General features: G+C 37.3%; 1 pseudogene; it reads right to left on the bottom strand.

The window, feature by feature from the left end:
* Positions 1 to 2,086: 2,086 nt before the first annotated feature.
* On the bottom strand, positions 2,087 to 18,962 carry LOC112392398 (zinc finger protein 540-like; annotated as a pseudogene).
* Positions 18,963 to 20,409: the final 1,447 nt, after the last annotated feature.

Raw genomic sequence — 20,409 nt, 5'->3', positions numbered from 1 at the left:
GTTAGCATTCGTTTTATTTTGTAATTTTTTAACTTTTTCACTTGACTGCTTATTTTTTTCAAGTTTTATCAAGTGCCTAATATATGAGAAAGACACTGGAATAGGTGCTGAGGTGGGAGATAACAAAAAGTCCCATCCCTTAATTTTAGTTTCCTGTATGCATCGAAGGATGTTAATTTCACACTGAGTAGAGGTTTGGCTACATCTCACAAATTTTGAAATACAAACATTTCAGTACCAGTCCTCTCTGAATGGGTTATAATTTAAAATTTGACTTTCAGTTTAATCTATTACTTGTTCTATACATAAAGATTATTATACATTTCCAAGAGGAGGTGCAAATTATTACCCAATTACTTACTAATTGCAAAAAAATAAACTAGTTTTATAATGAGAGATCTGGCAGTCACAGATACCTGTGAAGTGTTCTTGCTAAAAATGTTTAACAAGAGGCAAATCAAGCTTCTACTTAAGTTCCAATTTAGAAACAGTGTAACAAGATGAACAACATTATGAGGAAATAAATTTGACAAACCAAGAACTTAAGACATTCTAAGACAACTGTGATGGATTCTTCAAAAAAACATAACCATGAAACAAAGATGGGAGAGTGCTGTTCAGTTTAAAAGTGACATAACCACTAACAAGTATGAGTCTGGAGAGTGAATCCTTGTTAAAAGATATTCTTGAGAATATTAGGGAAAATTAAATATGGACTGAATATTAGAATGTATAGAATTAATTTTTAAGGTATGATTATAATATTTTGGTAATGTCCTAACTTCTAGGATACAAACTGATTTATTGAGGGTAAAGTGATACTATGTTTACAATTTATTCTTAAATGGTACAGCAAAAATTATATTTTATAGAAAAATGAAGCAAATATACAAAGTGTAAATTTTCAAATCTAGGTGAAGGGTAAATGGATGTTCATTACAGAATGCGTTCTATGTTTTTGTCAGAAATTTTTCATAATAAAGTTGGTAAATATTTTCTAGGCAGTTTGCTCTTTGTTATCCTTTTAACTTCTATATTATTGGTAAAATCCTTCACACCATTCCCTGATGTTTCACCAGCTATATTCTTAATATTCTCACACTCATTAAATCCTTAGGGTTACTTTTCAGCTCTAATTTTCTGGTAGAACTTAAGCAATGAAGTCTGCATTTGATCTTTACATGTTCTTTATATTCTTATGGATTTTATCAAAGATGAATTTCCTGGGCTTCCCTGGTGGTGCAGTGGTTGGGAGTTCGCCTGCCGATGTTAATGGGGGAAAAAAAAAAAAAAAAAAAGATGAATTTCCTGAAATACAATAAGTGATGGATGGCTTTCTAAATTTGTTACCTTCATTATGTCTTTATATTAAGAAACTCACTAAGTATAATGTTGATAATAATAAAAATTATCATATCTATTTTTCATTATCATATTTTTCATTCAAAGGAGTTTTTTGGCCAGGTAGTTTTTGCAAAATTGTACATGTTATAAACTATCAACCACACTTTTAGGTGGGTACCATTTTATAAATGACACCCAGAAGGGTAAATGTGTTGCCCACTATCACACAGATAGTAAAGGCAATGATGATAAGTATATGTCATTGATTAAAAACTTCCCCACAATTAGTTTGATGACAAATTGAAATTATAATAGAGTATTCATAGTTCAGGCATACAAAAATGTAATCTGGCAGACACTGAGGATCTGGTCTGAGACACATTCATGCATCACTGAGAACTTGAATTTTCTCTGAATTGTATTAAACTCAAGGACAGCACCAGCTGTTTTCAAAACAGTATTTGCTAGCAGCTGCTAGTTGCAACCTTGTAGTTTAAAAGTCTCCCACCCCCTGACACAATTATGTAATCATTGTGAACCCCAAAGCATCCTTGTTTAACAAGCAGCCTTACCTCTTGCCAGCTCACATCCTAATTCTTGACAACTTATGTAACTTTGCAGTTTTTTACCTTTTTAAGCCTACCCCATTTTATAGTCCAGCAGAACGCAATTCGAGTGGGTTGTGTTTCTTGGGCTGCAGTTCTAACAAACCCCAAATAAAAGCGCTTTTTTCCTTTTTTTCTTCAACCAGGTCTCTGTTCTTGGAATTCTTGGTTAACAGTTACATTAACAGGTTTATTTCCTAATACGAACTTCCTAAAATTTAAGAAGGATTGAGAGGTATTAGAAGGCTGTTACACACTTATTAAATTAACATGTCTGGAAAAAGTCACATTCACAGAATTTCTTTCTGGCATGAATATTTTGCTATTCTGTAAACAGAAAGTGACATGGAAAGGCTCTCCTATATTACGTTACATTATGAATTCTCTGATGCCAATAAAGATGTGAATGTTGTCTAAAGACCTTCCTACATAACTTAGAGGGTTTCTCAGCAGTATGAAAATTCTGACGTTCAGTAAAGTATGAATTAAGTCTAAAGGCCTTCCCACATTCTTTACACTCACAGGATTTCTCACCAATATGAATTCTCTGATATGGTCTAAGGTCTCCAATATGACTAAAGGCCTTTCCACATTCCTTACATTCATAGGGTTTTATAGCCATATGAATTTTCTGCTGTTGAGTCAACTGTCCACATCAACTAAAGGCCTTATCACATTCTTTACATACATAGAGTTTTAAACCAGAATGAATTCTCAGATGTTCTTTTAGATCTGTTCTATGAATAAAGGCCTTTCCACGTTCTTTACATTCATAGGGCTTTTCACCAGTGTGAATTATCTGCTCAGTAAAATAGAAACTAAATTTAAAGGCCTTCCCGCATTCTATACATTTGTAGGGTTTCACATCAGTATGAATTTTCTTATGTACACTAGCTTGAGAATATACTCCCACAAGTCTTCCCACATTCCTTACATTCATATGATTTCTTACCAGTATGCATTCTATGATGTACTCTAATGTTGTCATTACAACTAAAAGCCTTCCCACATACCTTACAGTCGAAAGGTTTTATACCAGTATGAACTGTTTTATGTCAATTAAACTGTTTACACACACTAAAGGTTTTTTCATATTGCTTACATTCATAAGGTTTCTTACCTGTATGTATTCTTCCGTGTTCAATGAGGTAAAAATCAAGTCTAAAGGCCTTCCCACATTCCTTAACATTCACAGGGCTTCTTGCCTGTATGAATTTTTTCCTGACAGGTAAGTTGACCACATGCACTAAAAGTTTTCCCACATTCCTTACATTCACAGGGTTTCTTGCCTGTATGAATTTTCTGATGCTGTGTAAGGAAAAAAACAAGTAGAAAAGCTTTTCCACAATCTTGACATTCATAGGGTTTCTCACCAGTATGAAATCTCTGATGCAGAGTAAGCTGATAGCTACAACTAAAGACCTTCCCATATACATTACGTTCATAGTTTCTCACCAGTATGAATTTTCTGATGTACACTTAGACACTTTTTTTTTTTTTTTTTTTGGCCACACTGCGTGGCTTGCGGGATCCTAGTTCCCCGACCAGGGATTGAACCTGGGCCGACGGCAGTGAAAGCACCAAGTCCTAACCACTGGACAGCTAGGGAACTCCCGATAGACACTTTTAAAGGTATTCCCACATTCTTTACAATCAAAAGTTTATCACCAGAATGAATTTTCTCATGTTGAACAAAATTTGAGCCACAACTAAAGGGTTTTCCACATTCCCTATATTCATGAAGTTTCTATTATGAATTCTCTGATTCAGAGTAAAAGATGAATGTTTTCTACATGTTGGCATGTTATAGATGATTTTCATTTGACTGAAATATCTATCTCGAGGTCCCTGTTGACCCTCAAACTCACTTTTGCTCTGCCACTCATTCCTCAAAATAGATCCTTTAAGACAAGGAGTTTTACTTCCTCCTATTATCTTCCATCGGGATAAACTGATTTCATAAATATCCTCTGGAGATAACTTCTTGGTCTTATACCTGGAGAGTAAACCTAAAAGAAAGCAAAAAAGCAAACAAAGATAACTTTCTAGCAGCCAGCAAAACATACAGTTTCTATCTTAAAAATAGGATACAAAACGAAAACAATTCTTGAAAAGAAATAAATGGCTTAAAGAACTTTCAATATAATTAGGTAGTTTTAAGTCAAAACAATATGAGCTGAGAGAATAATGAGAGATTGTGTAAGACTTTGGTGATTTGAAATTTAGGTGTCAATCAGAATAATCTGGAGAGCTTCTTACAAGTACAGCTGTTTGGGTACCACCCCAGACCAAGGTGAATCAAATCTAAAGGAGTAATTGGGCATCTACATGTTTAATAACTTCACAAGATGATTCCAATATAAATCAAAGTTTAGGAGTTCCCATTTAATAATATTAATCATTTCCTTTACTCTTAGAATAAAATCCAAACATGTTACCATAGAATATAATATGGCCTTTGCTTACCTAAAGACTTCTCTGGAAGAAACTGTCCTCTTTACTCTCTTAGGACACTTGCTACTGTTCAGCTCCTAGATTATGCCCACAACCTTTCCATTTCATACAGCTTTTTACAGGCTATTTCATCTCCTAAGAATCACCTCTCCTGGGCTCAGTGAAAGGCTGACTATTCATCCTTTCATCTTAGGTTAAACATTTCTTGCAAAGAAATGCTTGCCCTGCTGACTATAAGTAGATCCATGTTTATTCTCAATCACAACATCATGATTCTTTTCTTCATGTCACAGTTTTCAACATATATACATTACTTTTTGCTTTGCTTTGCTGTTTCTGATTCCCAAACCATCCCAAAGGAAGATATAATTCCTATTTCATTCAAAATAAATAAATTCACCGGGACATAGCAGGTGTTAAATGATTAACTTTAGAATAAAATGATAACTGTCAAACTATGATACTAGAAGAAAATATTACAAAGTCACTGTAATGCAGTTGAATATCATAATTATCACTTAAATAATTTCACAACACTCAAAAGACATTTCTCCCTACCTCTAGTCTCATACCTTACTGCAGTGGTTAAGTGCACTTTTTCCTACTTTACTTCCTATATATATAGGAACTAAAGGAAATTCAAGGTAGCTCAGCCAAATGTGTAAAAGGAAAAAGGTCCTTGTTTTACCTAATAATTCTTTAAGCAGTTATCCAATCAAACAGAGATGTCTCCACCAATACTGTTCATTCCCTGCTGTGCATAGAGATGTGTATAATTAACATATATTCAGTTGAGTTTCACTATATTCAACCCTCCTAGATGCTCAGTCTGCTTACTTCATAACATTTCACAGATTTCCCTTCTATCCCCTTACATCTAGAACCAACCATTCTTATTCTTTATGGAAAAGTATCTGAATGATTTTTAGATATTATAGCAGTTATGTATCATATTGAACAGTTATTTAAAAACTGAACAAGGAGACTACAATTTTGGAGAGAGCAGAGTAAGTGAATGGTATGAGGAAATTGTCTGGGGAAACTAGGAGTGTCAGGGAATCTATTAAAAAGGATATTTGGGATAAAACCTAGAGGGTGGCAATCTAGATAAGAGAAGAGCCTACGAAAAATCTAAATAGTGGATGTAAGGTTCAATTTGAAATGAATGGAGAAGAAATTTTCTGTGATTACAATATAAGTATAAAAATGGAGGGAGTTTGAAACAATCTCTGAATATAACACAATAAAAATTTAAATAATAACAGCAAAAAATTAAAAGCTTTTCTATTTGTAAACAATGTACTTAACTAAGCAACTGTTGTTTCAATGAGGAAATACAAATTAAAATATCAGGGACTTCCCTGGTGGTCCAGGGGGTAAGAATCTGTGCTCCCAATGCAGGGGGCCTGGGTTCGATCCCTGGTTGGGGAACTGGATCCTGCATGCATGCCACAACTAAGAGTTTGCATGCCGCAACGAAGATCCTGTGTGCCCCAACTAAGACCTGGCACAGCCTAAATATTAAAAACAATTAAAATATCAGACTTTCTAGAAAATTTTGATGACAAAAATAACATCAGAATGGATGGCATACCAATTTAGTGCTCAGAAAAAAAGTCAAAGACTTAAATGGTTATATTAACCTAAATATAAGACTGAACTAAGCACCCTACAAAAAGATAAAAAAGGAATGTAAGCTGAAGTAAAGCAAAAGAAAGGAATAAAGACAAAATGTAATGAGTCAAAAAATACAAAAAGATGGGGTAAACAAATAAAATAGCTGATTCTTAAAAACAAATCAGTAAGAGAAATAAATTCTTGGCCTACCTAATAAAGAAAAAAGAGGAAGAGAAAACTTTTAAATGACAAAGGGGAAATGTCTAAAAGAATATATTTTTTTAATTATGCAAGATTATTTTGTAAATAAATTTTAATCTATATGTGAAATAGTTTTTTGTTTTTGTTTTTGTTTTAGAAAAAGAACTGATCAAAACCAACTCTAAAAAAGATAAAGTGTTGGGCTTCCCTGGTGGCACAGTGGTTGAGAGTCCGCCTGCCGATGCAGGGGACATGGGTTCGTGCCCCGGTTCAGGAAGATCCCACATGCTGCGGAGCAGCTAGGCCCGTCAAAAAAAAAAAAAAAAAAAAAAAAAAGATAAAGTGTAAATAGACCAACTTCTCTTGAAGAAACAGAGAAGCCTGTCAACGAATTATTCCCCAGGAAAGGTAACAGTAATGCACATTCCTATCATCCAAACTGTGGTCTTTAAGTATTATTCCCTACTAATATCAACCTGAGCTCTTTGGAGAATTTGCAGATTCCTAATCTAAAGCAAGGAAGGTATGTGTGTCCATGATTTCCTGTGCCAAAAAGTAAGGAAGATTGCACAGATTAGTGAGTGATGTCAAAATAACATAGGAAACAGCTTAGGAAGCAAGCCAGGCTAACAGTGAGACAACAGGAGAGAGCAAGAGTGAGGGAGGGAGATGGATGATCATTCATTGAAATGCATTTAATCAATGAATATATATATATGTGAAAGAGCATTTCCAATGTCAGCAAGGTGGCTATTTAAATAACTCTACTTGGAAAGTTGATAGTTCAAAAGGAAAAAACAAGCACATTTTCTGCTTTTCTAAATTAAGAACTACTGTTCATCAAAGTCATCAATAAGAGTAAGAGGTAAGCCATCATATGCAAGATATTATATATGAAATACACACACACACCCCAACCCTAGTTTCTTTGGAGTACTTGTGGATTTCTGATCTGAAGCAGAGAAGGTATGAGTTGAGTCCAGGATTTCCTGTACCAAAAAAGCAAGGAAGATTTCAAAGATTAATGGGTGATGGTTAGATTAATGTGTGGAGGTATAGGTATATATAGATAGGGATAGCTATACATAGATATTTAGCTATATAGATACAGATATATCTCAAGTTGTATCCAGAATAAAAATCAACTACTAAAAACCAGTAAGAAAAAACCCAGCTAACCAAATAGAACACTGTGTGGAAGACTTCAATGGGCATTTATTAAAAAAGGGTATCCAAATAGTCAACAAAAATAAAGCAATACTGCAATTTTCAGGGAAATTTGAATTAAAACGCAATGCTACCAACTACTCAACAGAATGGCTAAAATGAAAAGATGGGAGAGAAACAATATCAAATGCCTTTAAGGTTGCATAACAAGAAGAATTCTCTTGTACACTAATAGTGGGAATGCAAGCTAGCAAAACTGCTTAGGAAAATTGAAAGTATCCCAGTTCAACATATATATCCAGTGTCACCAAATTCCATTCCTAAGTAGACACTTAACAAAACTTTGCAAATATACTCCTTGTTACTCAAATGTGATCTCAACAGATTTCCAGTTTGTGCACTTTCCAGCCAGTATGAGACAGGACACCCAGGAAAGGTCCTTCCTAGCACTGAGGGAGAAAAGGCTGCTGAACCGGGAAAAGCCTGACTCTTGATCAACGATGCTTTCAGAGAAAGATCTTTTATTTTTTTAACTGAAGTACAGTTGATTTACAATGCTGTGTTAGTTTCAGGTGTCAGAGAGAGATCATGATCAAAAGGGCAAACTGTGAAAATTAACAAACAAACTAATTTATAAAAAGGAGTTGGGAGGCCAGGAGGCGGAGTTCTTAAAACCAACCACTCATGTCAATTGCATACCCAATAGGAAGAGAGGTACTTTGCATCTCCAACAGGAAGAAGGATACTACTTTACTACCAAGTAGGAGGAAGAATTTTTCCTTTCCTGGCAACAGCCCAGCCAGTGAGCTACTGTCACAACTCAGCCAATAAAATGCCACTCACTTCAAACTCCTGGTTTCCTCCAATGAACTCTTCGTAATAGCCACTCCCACTCCCTCTTCTCCTCTATAAAACAAAACAAAACAAAACAAAAAACTCTCTCCTTTGGACTTGCCTGTGGTTTGCCATCATAGATTGCATGTCCTGAATCGCAATTCTTTGCTGTTCCCAAATAAACCCACTTTGCTGGTAAAATAACTGGCTGATATATTGTTTTAGGTAAACAATTGGAAGACTAAACATCATAAAGATGTTCGTTCATTAAGAAATGTAATGTAAGGCCAATTAGAATATAACAAGAGGAGCTTCAAGATGGCAGAAGAGTAAGACATGGACATCATCTTCCTCCCCACAAATACATCAGAAATACATCTACATGTGGAACAATTCCTACAGAACACCTACTGAACGCTGGCAGAAGACCTCAGACTGCTCAAAAGGCAAGAAATACAAATACATCAGAAATACAACAATTCCTACAGAACACCTACTGAACGCTGCCAGAAGACCTCAGACTGCCCAAAAGGCAAGAAACTCCCCACATACATGGGTAGGGCAAAAGAAAAAAGAAAAAACAGAGACAAAAGAATAGGGACGGGACCTGCACCAGTGGGAGGAAGCTGTGAAGGAGGAAAGGTTTCCACACATTAGGAAGCCCCTTCGTGGGCAGAGACTGCGGGTGGGGGAAGGGGGAAACTTCAGAGCCACAGAGAATAGCACAGCAACAGGGGTGCGGAGGGCAAAGCGGAAAGATTCCTGCACAGAGGATCAGTGCCGACCAGCACTCACCAGCCCGAGAGGCTTGTCTGCTCACCCGCTGGAATGGGTTGGGGCTGGGAGCTGAGGCTCTGGCTTCAGTGGGATCCCAGGGAGAGGACTGGTGTTGGCTGCGTGAACACAGCCTGAAGGGGCTAGTGCGCCACAGCTAACCGGGAGGGAGTCTGGGAAAAAGTCTGGAGCTGCCGAAGAGGCAAGAGACTTTTTCTTCCCTCTTTGTTTCCTGTTGCGCGAGAAGAGGGGATTAAGAGCGCCACTTAAAGGAGCTCCAGAGACTGGCGCGAGGCTCAGCTATCAGCACAGACACCAGAGACAGGCATGAGACGCTAAGGCTGCTGCTGCCGCCACCAAGAAGCCTGTGTGTGAGCACAGGTCACTATCCACACCCACCTTCTGGGGAGCCCATGCAGCCCACCACTGCCAGGGTCCCGTGATCCAGGGACAACTTCCCCGGAAGAACACACGGCATGCCTCAGGCTGCTGCAACGTCATGCCTGCCTCTGCCGCCGCAGGCTTGCCCTGCTCTCCGTACCCCTCCCTCTCCCTGGCCTGAGTGAGCCAGAGCCCCCGAATCAGCTGCTCCTTTAACCCCATCCTGTCTGAGCAAAGAACAGACGCCCTCAGGTGACCTACATGCAGAGGCGGGTCCAAATCCAAAGCTGAACCCCAGGAGCTGTGCGAACAAAGAACAGAAAGGGAAATTTCTCCCAGCAGCCTCAGGAGCAGCAGATTAAATCTCCACAATCAACTTGATGTACCTGCATCTGTGGAACAGCTGAATAGACAAAGAATCATCCCAAATTGAGGAGGTGGACTTTGGGAGCAATGACATATATATTGTTTTCCCTTTTCCTCATTTTGTGAGTGTGTATGTGTATGCTTCTGTGTGTGATTTTCTCTGTATAGCTTTGCTTTTACCATTTATCCTAGGGTTCTGGCCGTCCTTTTTTTTTAGTTTGTATTTATTTTTAGTATAATGGTTAGCACTTGTTATCATTGGTGGATTTGCTTTTTGGTTTGGTTGCTCTCTTCTTTCTTGCTTTCTTTTTTTTAATTACTTAAAAACTTTTTAAAAATACTTATCTTTTTTAATAACTTTTAAATTTTATCTTTTTCTTTCCTTCTTTCTTTTTTTTTCTCCCTCTTATTCTGAGTCGTGTGGATGACAGGCTCTTGGTGCTCCAGCCAGGTGACAGGGCTGTGCCTCTGAGGTGGGAGAGCCAACTTCAGGACACTGGTCCACAAGAGACCTCCCAGCTCCACATAATATCAAACGGTGAAAATCTCCCAGAGATCTCCATCTCAACACCAAGACCCAGCTCCACTCAATGACCAGCAAGCTACAGTGCTGGACACCCTGTGCCAAACAGCTAGCAAGACAGGAACACAACCCCATCCATTAGCATAAAATCATAATAAGGCCACACACACCCAAAAATCATAAAATCATATGATAAAATTATATGGTCATAATAAGGCCACACACACCCCAAAATACACCACCAGACATGGACCTGCCCACCAGAAAGACAAGATCCAGCCTCATCCACCAGAACACAGGCACTAATCCCCTCTAGATCAGAAATAAATGTAAAAGAAATGAAGGAAATGATAGCAAAGATCAATAAAACTAAAAGCTGGTTCTTTGAGAAGATAAACAACATTGATAAACGATTAGCCAGACACATCAAGAAAAAATGGGAGAAGACTCAAATCAATAGAATTCAAAATGAAAAAGAAGAAACAACTGACACTGCAGAAATACAAAGGATCATGAGAGATTACTACAAGCAACTATATGCCAAAAAAAATGGACAACCTGGAAGAAATGGACAAATTCTTAGAAATGCACAACCTTCCGAGACTGAACCAGGAAGAAATAGAAAATATGAACAGACAAATCACAAGCACTGAAATTGAAACTGTGATTTAAAAACTTCCAAAACACAAAAGCCCAGGCTGAAAATGACTCTACTACCCAAAGCAATCTACAGATTCAAGGCAATCCCTATCAAACACACCACTGGTACAGAACTAGAACAAAAAATTTCACAATCTGTATGGAAATACAAAAGATCCCGAATAGCCAAAGCAATCTTGAGAAAGAAAAATGGAGCTGGAGGAATCAGGCTCCCTGATTTCAGACAAAGCCACATTCTGGCACTGTTGGTGGGAATGTAAATTGATACAGCCACTATGGAGAATAGTATGGAGGTTCCTTATAAAACTAAAAATAGAATTACCATATGATCCAGCAATCCCAGTACTGGGCATATACCCAGGGAAAACCATAATTCAAAAAGACACATGCACCCCAATGTTCATTGCAGCACTATTTACAATAGCCAGGTCATGGAAGCAACCTAAATGCCCATCAACAGACGAATGGATAAAGATGTGGTACATATATACAGTGGAATATTACTCAGCCATAAAAAGGAACGAAATTGGGTCATTTGTTGAGACGTGGATAGATATAGAGACTGTCATACAGAGTGAAGTAAGTCAGAAAGAGAAAGACAAATATTGTATATTAATGCATGTATGTGGAACCTAGAAAAATGGTACAGATGAACCAGTTTTCAGGGCAGAAATTGAGACATAGATGTAGAGAACAAACGTATGGACACCAAGCAGGGAAGGCGGCAGGGTGGTGTGAGTGGTGGTGTGATGAATTGTGCAATTGGGATAGACACGTATCCACTGACGTGTATAAAATTGATGACTAATAAGAACCTGCTGTATAAAAAAATAAATAAAATTAAATTTAAAAATTAAAAAAAAATAGGTTGTCCTGAAGAGGTTAAAAAATCTCATTGTTTCCATAGGATTCAAAAGTCATGTGCTACTCCAAAGGCATAGTGACTGTCAGTATAAATAACTGCTATCTGGTCTTAGTTGGCAAGCTCTGGTTAAGGCAATTAATAGAGGTTATTCTGCTGACTTTGTTTTTGGTATATAAGAGCTTTCATTTATGTCCACTGTGGGCATTACTACATATCCAACTTGGTAATGTACCTGCTCATTCTTTAAGTAGGACACATCTGTAATTCAAATTAGATCAGCATTACCAATAGGAGCTTTTTGTAATTCATTCCTGGGAGCAAGATGATAATCAGTTAACAAAATGCAGTCATGTGTTTTCTTTCTGTGGTTCTGGAAGCAAAGTTGCAAGGTTAAGGTTATTACATTGAACCAAAGTAATATTAGGTGCAGAAAGCAACAATATTTCATAAGAAGTTAGTCATCTTACAGAATAGTGCTGAGTGTGGTAAGAGTTTAGAAGACACTCAACTGAGTGTGGGACATATAATAAATAGTTAAAGGAGACCCCATTTCTATTTCTTCAGTAACCTTACACAAGAAAGCCACTGTTGAAACAGCCCTCATAAAAAGTGGAAGTCCTTTCACTTCTGGGTCTAATTTTGCTTTGGAGCATAAAGGCAATTCATCTACAAGCATTTTTGCAAAAGCATAAGAGTAAGACAGCAAATGCCTATAAATTAAAAGACTTAAAATCATGGTTAGTGACTTCCCTGGTGGTCCAGTGGTTAGGATGCCATGCTCCCAATGCAGGGGGCTTGGGTTCAATCCCTGGTCAGGGAACTAGATCCCACATACATGTCACAACTAAGAGTCCACATGCCACAAATAAAATATCCTGCATGAAGCAACTGAAGGATCTTGCATGCCGCAGTGAAGATCCTGCACATGGCAACGAAGATCCCACATGCTGCAACTAAGACCCAGCACAGACTAATAAATATTTAAAAAACACAAAACATGGTTGAAGACCTGATTACATGCCACTGTCATGGAAATTTCACTATTTCTGTGACATACAACATTTTAAGATAATAACTAGAATTATGACTGACTACACACCAGGACATTTCAAATTTTAGGAACTTCGTATAATTTCTAGAATATTTATATTAACAACCCATACAATATAATCTAAGAAGGTTTATCATTACTCATTTCACCACGTTTCCCAGGTAATTTAACATACCAGATAAATCTAATTAGTTTAATATTTCCCTTTGAGATGTTCAGAGGCCCTCTGAAGCATCCCAAAGTTAGCTAGAGATCAGAAGAACTTCATTTAGAATTTGATTTGAGGAAGTCTTTCAAAGATATCAAAAGGTTTTAAACACATGACCAAGTAAGATCATAAATCACTGTGAAACAATACTTATTCATTTAACCAAAGTGACAATAAAAGATTTCAAGGGCAAATTCAGAAAGGCACAACAGACTGCCTAAGAGGTAAAGAAACTGTACAATACGTTATCAAAATCAGATCAATAGTACAAGAAAATTTTATCCTCTTTACAGAGAAAAACACAAATTCTAGTTTTGTACCATTTTATTTTCAATATTAAAATTCATCCCTTTAATTAAATTCAATCTAATTTTAGTCCTGACCATGCCTAAAACTCTTTTCTCACAGTACCCTTTTTATTATTTAAAATTAAAAAAATTTATTTTTGGCTGCATTGGATCTTTAATGCTGAGCGTGGGCTTTCTGTAGCTGTGGAGAGCGTGGGCTACTCCTTGTGGTGGTGCGTAGGCTTCTCATTGCAGTGGCTTCTCTTCTTGCAGAGCACAGGCTCTAGGTGCATGGGCTTCAGTAGTTGCAGCACACAGGCTCAGCAGTTGTGGCTCGTGGGCTCTAGAGCACAGGTTCAGTAGTTGTGGTGCACAGGCTTAGTTGCTCTGTGGCATGTGGGATCTTCCTGGACCAGGGATCGAACCCATGTGCCCTGCATTGGCAGGTGGATTCTTAACCACTGTGCCACCAGGGAAGTCCTGAAGTATTTTTATTTTTAATATTTATTTATTTATTTGGCTGTGCTGGATCTTAGCTGCGGCACGCAGGATCCTTTAGTTGCGGCATGCGGGATCTAGTTTCCTGACAAGGGATCGAACCCAGGCCTCCTGCACTGAGAGCATGGAGTCTTAACCACTGGATCACCAGGGAAGTCCCTCACAGTTCCCTTTTTAAAATAATTTCTAGAAGTATATGCCACTTCATAGTACAATATTTCAATAATAATGCAAAAGATACATGTACAAAAATAATGCAGAAGATTATTAATAATCTCAAACATATTTAGCCTCTCTGTAATAAGAGGTCTAAAGTAAGTCAATATAGATTTCTTTAGCAATAAATGTTTCAGTATTTTATCTTATTAAAAGTGATCTAAGGCTTACCTGGTGGCACAGTGGTTGAGAGTCCGCCTGCCGATGCAGGGGACACGGGTTCGTGCCCCGGTCCGGAAGATCCCACATGCCACGGAACGGCTGGACCCATGAGCCATGGCCGCTGAGCCTGCGCGTCCGGAGGCTGTGCTCCATAACGGGAGCGGCCACAACAGTGAGAGGCCCGCGTACCGCAAAAAAAAAAAAAAAAAAAAAAGTGATCTAGACAGTCAATGAATTGCCATCATTTAACTTAATGTAGCAGAACTGTGAGGTTTCAAGTTAACAAAAATCTGGAGAAATTGTTTTCAGGTAGACACATCATAAAACGTAATCATTCTTAAAGAGTTCACCCAAATACTTTGATCCCATTTATCTCTATTTCATTACTTATGAAAATATCATACCAAGTTAATTATCTTGTTGACAAATTTTATAACAGAGGTAACATGAGCTTATTGTCATTTAGTAAACCTAGGTACAATAAAAGTATTATATTTAATGTTGATGACTTTAAAGATGTGTCTATATTAATTAAACCATCAACTAAAACTTGTTTTCACTTATTAAAGATTAATCTCAGATCATATGAACATTTAAAAATTTGGGATAGCTTGAGTTACATTCAGAAGTATTTGATTTCTAAGTACTTACTTTTAAGTCAATTAAATACAGCTCTTTTACAAATTATTTTTGGTAATATCATCTGGAGGTAGGGACATATCATATTTATAATGTACACACAGACATACATATATCCAAATAGACACAGAGGTCTCATAGTTTTCCTGCTCGAGTTTTAAAAGGCCTCTTTTCCCTTTTTTTTTCTTTTTTCAGTTTTAGTTTCTACTAGTTGAGCTAAGACTGTAGTCTCAGGAAATGTAGGATGTGTTTACATTTCAAGGACATGATAAGAGTTTCAACTTCAAACTTTCTCCCAAAATTACTTTTGTTCTCTCAGGGTCAGAATTTTGAAAAGATGTTTTATTAAGCCCACTTTCTCTAATTAGGCATGCAAGAATCAGTTTTGGAATGTCAAAAAGTTCCACCCTGGCCATGTTAAGAGTTAAGATACACAGACTGAGAAGATATGAGAAATGTTTAATAAACAGCTATAAGATCTAAAGAACAGAGATGAACAATACAATAACTGAAATGAAAACTACACTATAAGGAATCAACAGCAGAATAAAGAGGCAGAAGTATGGATAAGTGATCTGGAAGACAGAATGGTGGAAATCACTGCTGTGGAACAGGATGAAGAAAAAAGAAAGAAAAGAAATGAGGACAGTCTAAGAGACTTCTGGGAAAACATTAAACGTACCAACATTCTCATTATAGGGGTCCAGAAGGAGAAGAGAGAGAGAAAGTACCTGAGAAAATATCTGAAGAGATAATAGCTGAAAATGTCCCTAACATGGGAAACAGTCACCGAAGTCCAGGAAGCACAGAGTACCAGGCAGGATAAACCCAAGGAGGAACATGCTGAGACACATATTAATCAAATTGACAAAAATTAAAGACAAGGGCTTCCTTGGTGGTGCAGTGGTTAAGAACCCACCTGCCAATGTAGGGGACACGGGTTTGAGCCCTGGTCTGGGAAGATCCCACATGCTGCAGAACAAATAAGCCCACGCACCACAACTACTGAGCCTGTGCTCTAGAGCCCATGAACCACAACTACTGAGCCCACATGCCACAACTACTGAAGCCTGTGTGCCTAGAACCCATGCTCCACAACAAGAGAAGCCACCGCAATGAGAAGTCCATGCACTGCAACAAAGAGTAGCCCCCGCTTGCTGCAACTAGAGAAAGCCCACGCACAGCAATGAAGCCCCAACACAGCCAAAAATAAATAAATGAATTTATTTTTAAAAATTAAAGACAGAGAAAATATTAAAAAGCAACAAGGGAAAAGCAACAAATAACATGCAAGGAAATTCCCATAAAATTATCAGCTGATTTTTCAGCAGAAACTCTGCAGGCTGGAAGGCAGTTGCACAATATATTTAGAAGTGATGAAAGGGAAGAACTTACAGCCAAGAACACTTTGCCCAGCAAGGCTCTCATTCAGATTCAACAGAGAAATCAAAAACTTTACAAACAAGAAAAAACTAAGAGAATTTAGCACCACCAGACCAGCTTTGCAACAAATGCTAAAGGCACTTCTCTAGGCAGGAAAGAGACCAGCAACTTAAAACAATCTTGTATCAATACATTTATAGACTGCTACATCAAAACCTCATGGGAACAGCAAATCCCAAAACTATAATAGATACACAAAAAAGAAAAAGCAATCCAAACGTAGCACTAAAGATGGTCATCAAATCACAGAGAACAAAAGAGGAAGGGGAGCAAAAAGATGTACAAAAATAAATCCAAAGCAATGAACAAAATGGCAGTAAGAACATACACATCGATAATTACCTTAAATGTAAATGGACTAAATGCTCCAACCAAAAGGCATAAACTCACTGAATGGATACAAAAACAATACCCATGTATATGGGTAAAAGAGACCGACTTCAGATCTAGGGACACATACAGACTGAAAGTAAGGGGATGGAAAGAGGTATTCCGTGCAAATGGAAATCAAAAGAAAGCTGGAGTAGCAATACTTTTATCAGACATAATAGACTTTAAAATAAAGACTGTTACAAGAGACAAAGAAGAACACTACGAAACGATCAAGGGATCAATCCAAGAAGAAGATATAATGATTTTAAATAAATATGTACCCAACACAGGAGCATTTCAATATATAAGGCAAATACTAACAGCCATAAAAGGAGAAATCGACAGCAACACAGTAATAGTGGGGGATTTTAACACCCCACTTTCATCAATGGACAGATTATCCAGACATAAAATCAGTAAGGAAACACAGGCCTTATATGACACATTAGAGCAGATGGACTTAACTGGTATTTATAGAGCATTCCATCTAAAAGCAGCAGAATACATATTTTTTTTAAGTGCACATGGAACTTTCTCCAGGATTGACCATACGCTGGGCACATGAAAAGATGTTCAACGTCACTATTAGAGAAATGCAAATGAAAACAACGAGATATCAACTCACATCAGTAAGAATGGTTATCATCAGAAAATCCACAAACAGGACTTCCCTGGCAGTCCAGTGGTTAAGACTCTGTGCTCCCAATGCAGGGGGCACGGCTTTGATGCCTGGTCAGGGAACTAAGATCCCACATGCTGTGTGGCATGGCCAAAAATTAATAAATAAAATCCACAAATAATAAACGCTGGAGAGGGTGTGGAGAGAAGTGAACCCTCCTATACTGTTGGTTGGAATGTAAACTGGTACAGCCACTGTAGAGAACAGTATGGAGGTTCCTTAAAATACTAAAAATAGAGCTACCATATGATCCTGCAATCCCACTCCTGGGCATATATCTGGAGAAAACCGTAATTCAAAAAGATACATGCACCCCAATGTTCATTGCAACACTGCTTACAATAGCTAAGACATGGAAGCAACCTAAACGTCCATCGACAGATGAATGGAGAAAGAAGGTGTGGTACATATATACAATGGAATACTACTTAGGCATTAACAAGAATGAAATAATGCTATCTGCAGCAACATGGATGGACCTGGAGATTATCATACTAAGTGAAGTAAGTCAGAGAAAGACAAATACCATATGATACCACTTATATGTGGAATCTAAAAAAAAAAAAGATACAAATGAACTTATTTACAAAACAGAAACAGACTCACAGATTTATAAAACTTACAGTTACCAAAAGGGAAAGGTTGTGGGGAGGGATAAATTGGGAGTTTGGGATATACATATATGCACCACTATATTTAAAATAGATAACTAGGGAATTCCCTGGCAGTCCAGTGGTTAGGACTCTGTGCTTCCACTGCAGGGGGCATGAATTTGATCCCTGGTTAGGGAACTAGACCCCTCATGCCATGCAGCCCATTGTCTGGATGTTCCACACCTCATTTATCCATTCACTTACTGAAGGACATCTTGGTTACTTCCAAGTTTTGGCAATCATGAATAAGGCTGCTATAAACTTCCTTATACTAGTTTTTTTTAAAAAAATAGATAACCAACAGGGACCTACTGTAAAGCACAGGGAACTCTACTCAAGGTTCTGTAATAACTTAAATGGGAAAAGAATTTGAAAAAGAATAGATATATGTACATGTATAACTAAATCACTTTGTTGTACACCTGAAATTAACACAGCATTGTAAATCAACTATACTCCAATATAAAATAAAAATTAAGAGAATAAAAAATAGAATAGCTCCTGAAGGCTAAAGGAACAATTTGACCCCCCACCCCAAATAACAATGTTGGATTGTGTATCTGTCTGTATGTGTATTATAATAAATATTTATGGACCCATACACATATAAATGACGTACACACATACAAATGAGGTAGGAACAACAGTTCCTTATAGGAGAATTCTATAAATATAGAAGAAATAAGGAAGGTAAAAAAAATCATCATTAGCTAATCACAATTTTAATTGTTGCAGGCAAGATCCACTAATGAATGTTAAAATCAGTGAATGAAAGTTTAATGAGAAACAAGATAGTCATGTAGCTTCAAAGTATCTCCCCAAATTTATTAACTCCAAAGAGAAAAACAGTAAATTTACAATGGAAAATCTGACAAACATTACTGTAACCAAGTGATCAAGGCTAACATCACCAGTAATAGCACATATTGTATCCCTTGATGTAATGTGCTGAAGAGGGTACATCACCACTGAGGTATTCTTCCCTCCAAAATCTATCAATTCAATCTAATCATGAGAAAACATTAGATAAATCCAAACTGATGAATATCCTACAAATACCTGACTTACTGCTAAACCCAAAGCCATGCAGAATTTTTCCTATTTTCTAAGTTTTATAGCATTTTATATGTGGGTCTATAATTCATTTTGAGTTAATTTTTTATTAAGGGATAAGGTCTCTGTCAGGGTTACTTTTTTTTATCCTTTTGCATATGGACATTCAATTATTCCAGCATCATGTTTTGAAATGACTTATCCTTTCTCTGTTGAACTGCCTTCGTGCTATACTGAAAAAAAAATCAATTGACCATATACATATGAGTCTATTTCTAGAGTCTCTATTCTATTCCCTTGATCTATATGTCTATTCTTTCACTAATAACATGCTGCTTTGATTATCGTAGCTTTACATTAAGTCTTGAAATCAGATAATGTGAATCCTACAACATTTTTTCCAGAATTGTATTGGCTACTTCTGTTCCATTGCCTTTCCATAAAATTTGAGCATCAACTTGTTGATATCTACAAAAAAGACTTCTGGTATTCTGATTTGAATTGACTTAAATCTATAGCTCAAACTGGAAAGAACTGACACCTTAACAATATTGAGTGATCCAATACATGAATAAAAATCTATATGTGGTGGGGGAGGGATAAACTGGGAGTTTGGAATTGACATACACACACTACTACATTTAAAATAGATAACCAACAAAGATCTACTGTATAGCACAGGGAACTCAGCTCAATATTCTGTAATAACCTACATGGGAAAAGAATTTGAAAAAGAAGAGATACATATGTATGTATAACTGAATCACTTTGCTGTACACCTGAAACTAACACAACATTGTTAATCAACTATACTCCAGTATAAAATAAAAGTTAAAAAAAAATAGGGCTTTCCTGGTGGCACAGAGGTTAAGAATCCACCTGCCAATGCAGGGGACATGGGTTCGAGCCCTGGTCTGGGAAGATCCCACATACCGTGGAGCCACTAAGCCCGTGTGCCACAATTACTGAGCCTGCACTCCAGAGCCCACGTGTCACAACTACTGAAGCCCACGCGCCTAGAGCCCATGCTCTGTAACAAGAAGCCACTGCAATGAGAAGCCCGCGTGCTGCAACGAAGAGTAGCCCCCACTCACCACAACTAGAGAAAAGCCTGTGCACAGCAACAAGGACCCAACACAGCCAAAAGAAAAAAAATTAAGTGTAGTCTGTTGTGTTTTTACATGTGTATATACCTGCAGAAATATCAAGATAATGGACGTATTCATCACCTGCAAAAGTTTCTTGGTGCATTTTTGTATATAGCCTCTTTTCTATTCCTTATCCCCAAGCAAGAACTGATCTTTGTGACTACATATTAGTATAAATATTCGACAATTTTATATAAGTGGTATTTTGT

This window comes from Neophocaena asiaeorientalis, unplaced genomic scaffold (genome assembly GCF_003031525.2).
Source record: "Neophocaena asiaeorientalis asiaeorientalis breed wild unplaced genomic scaffold, Neophocaena_asiaeorientalis_V1.1 scaffold280, whole genome shotgun sequence".
In the NCBI taxonomy this organism is placed as follows: domain Eukaryota; kingdom Metazoa; phylum Chordata; class Mammalia; order Artiodactyla; family Phocoenidae; genus Neophocaena; species Neophocaena asiaeorientalis.
Note: the sequence above shows the minus strand (reverse complement) of the source record. Positions and strands in the feature narration are given on the sequence as shown.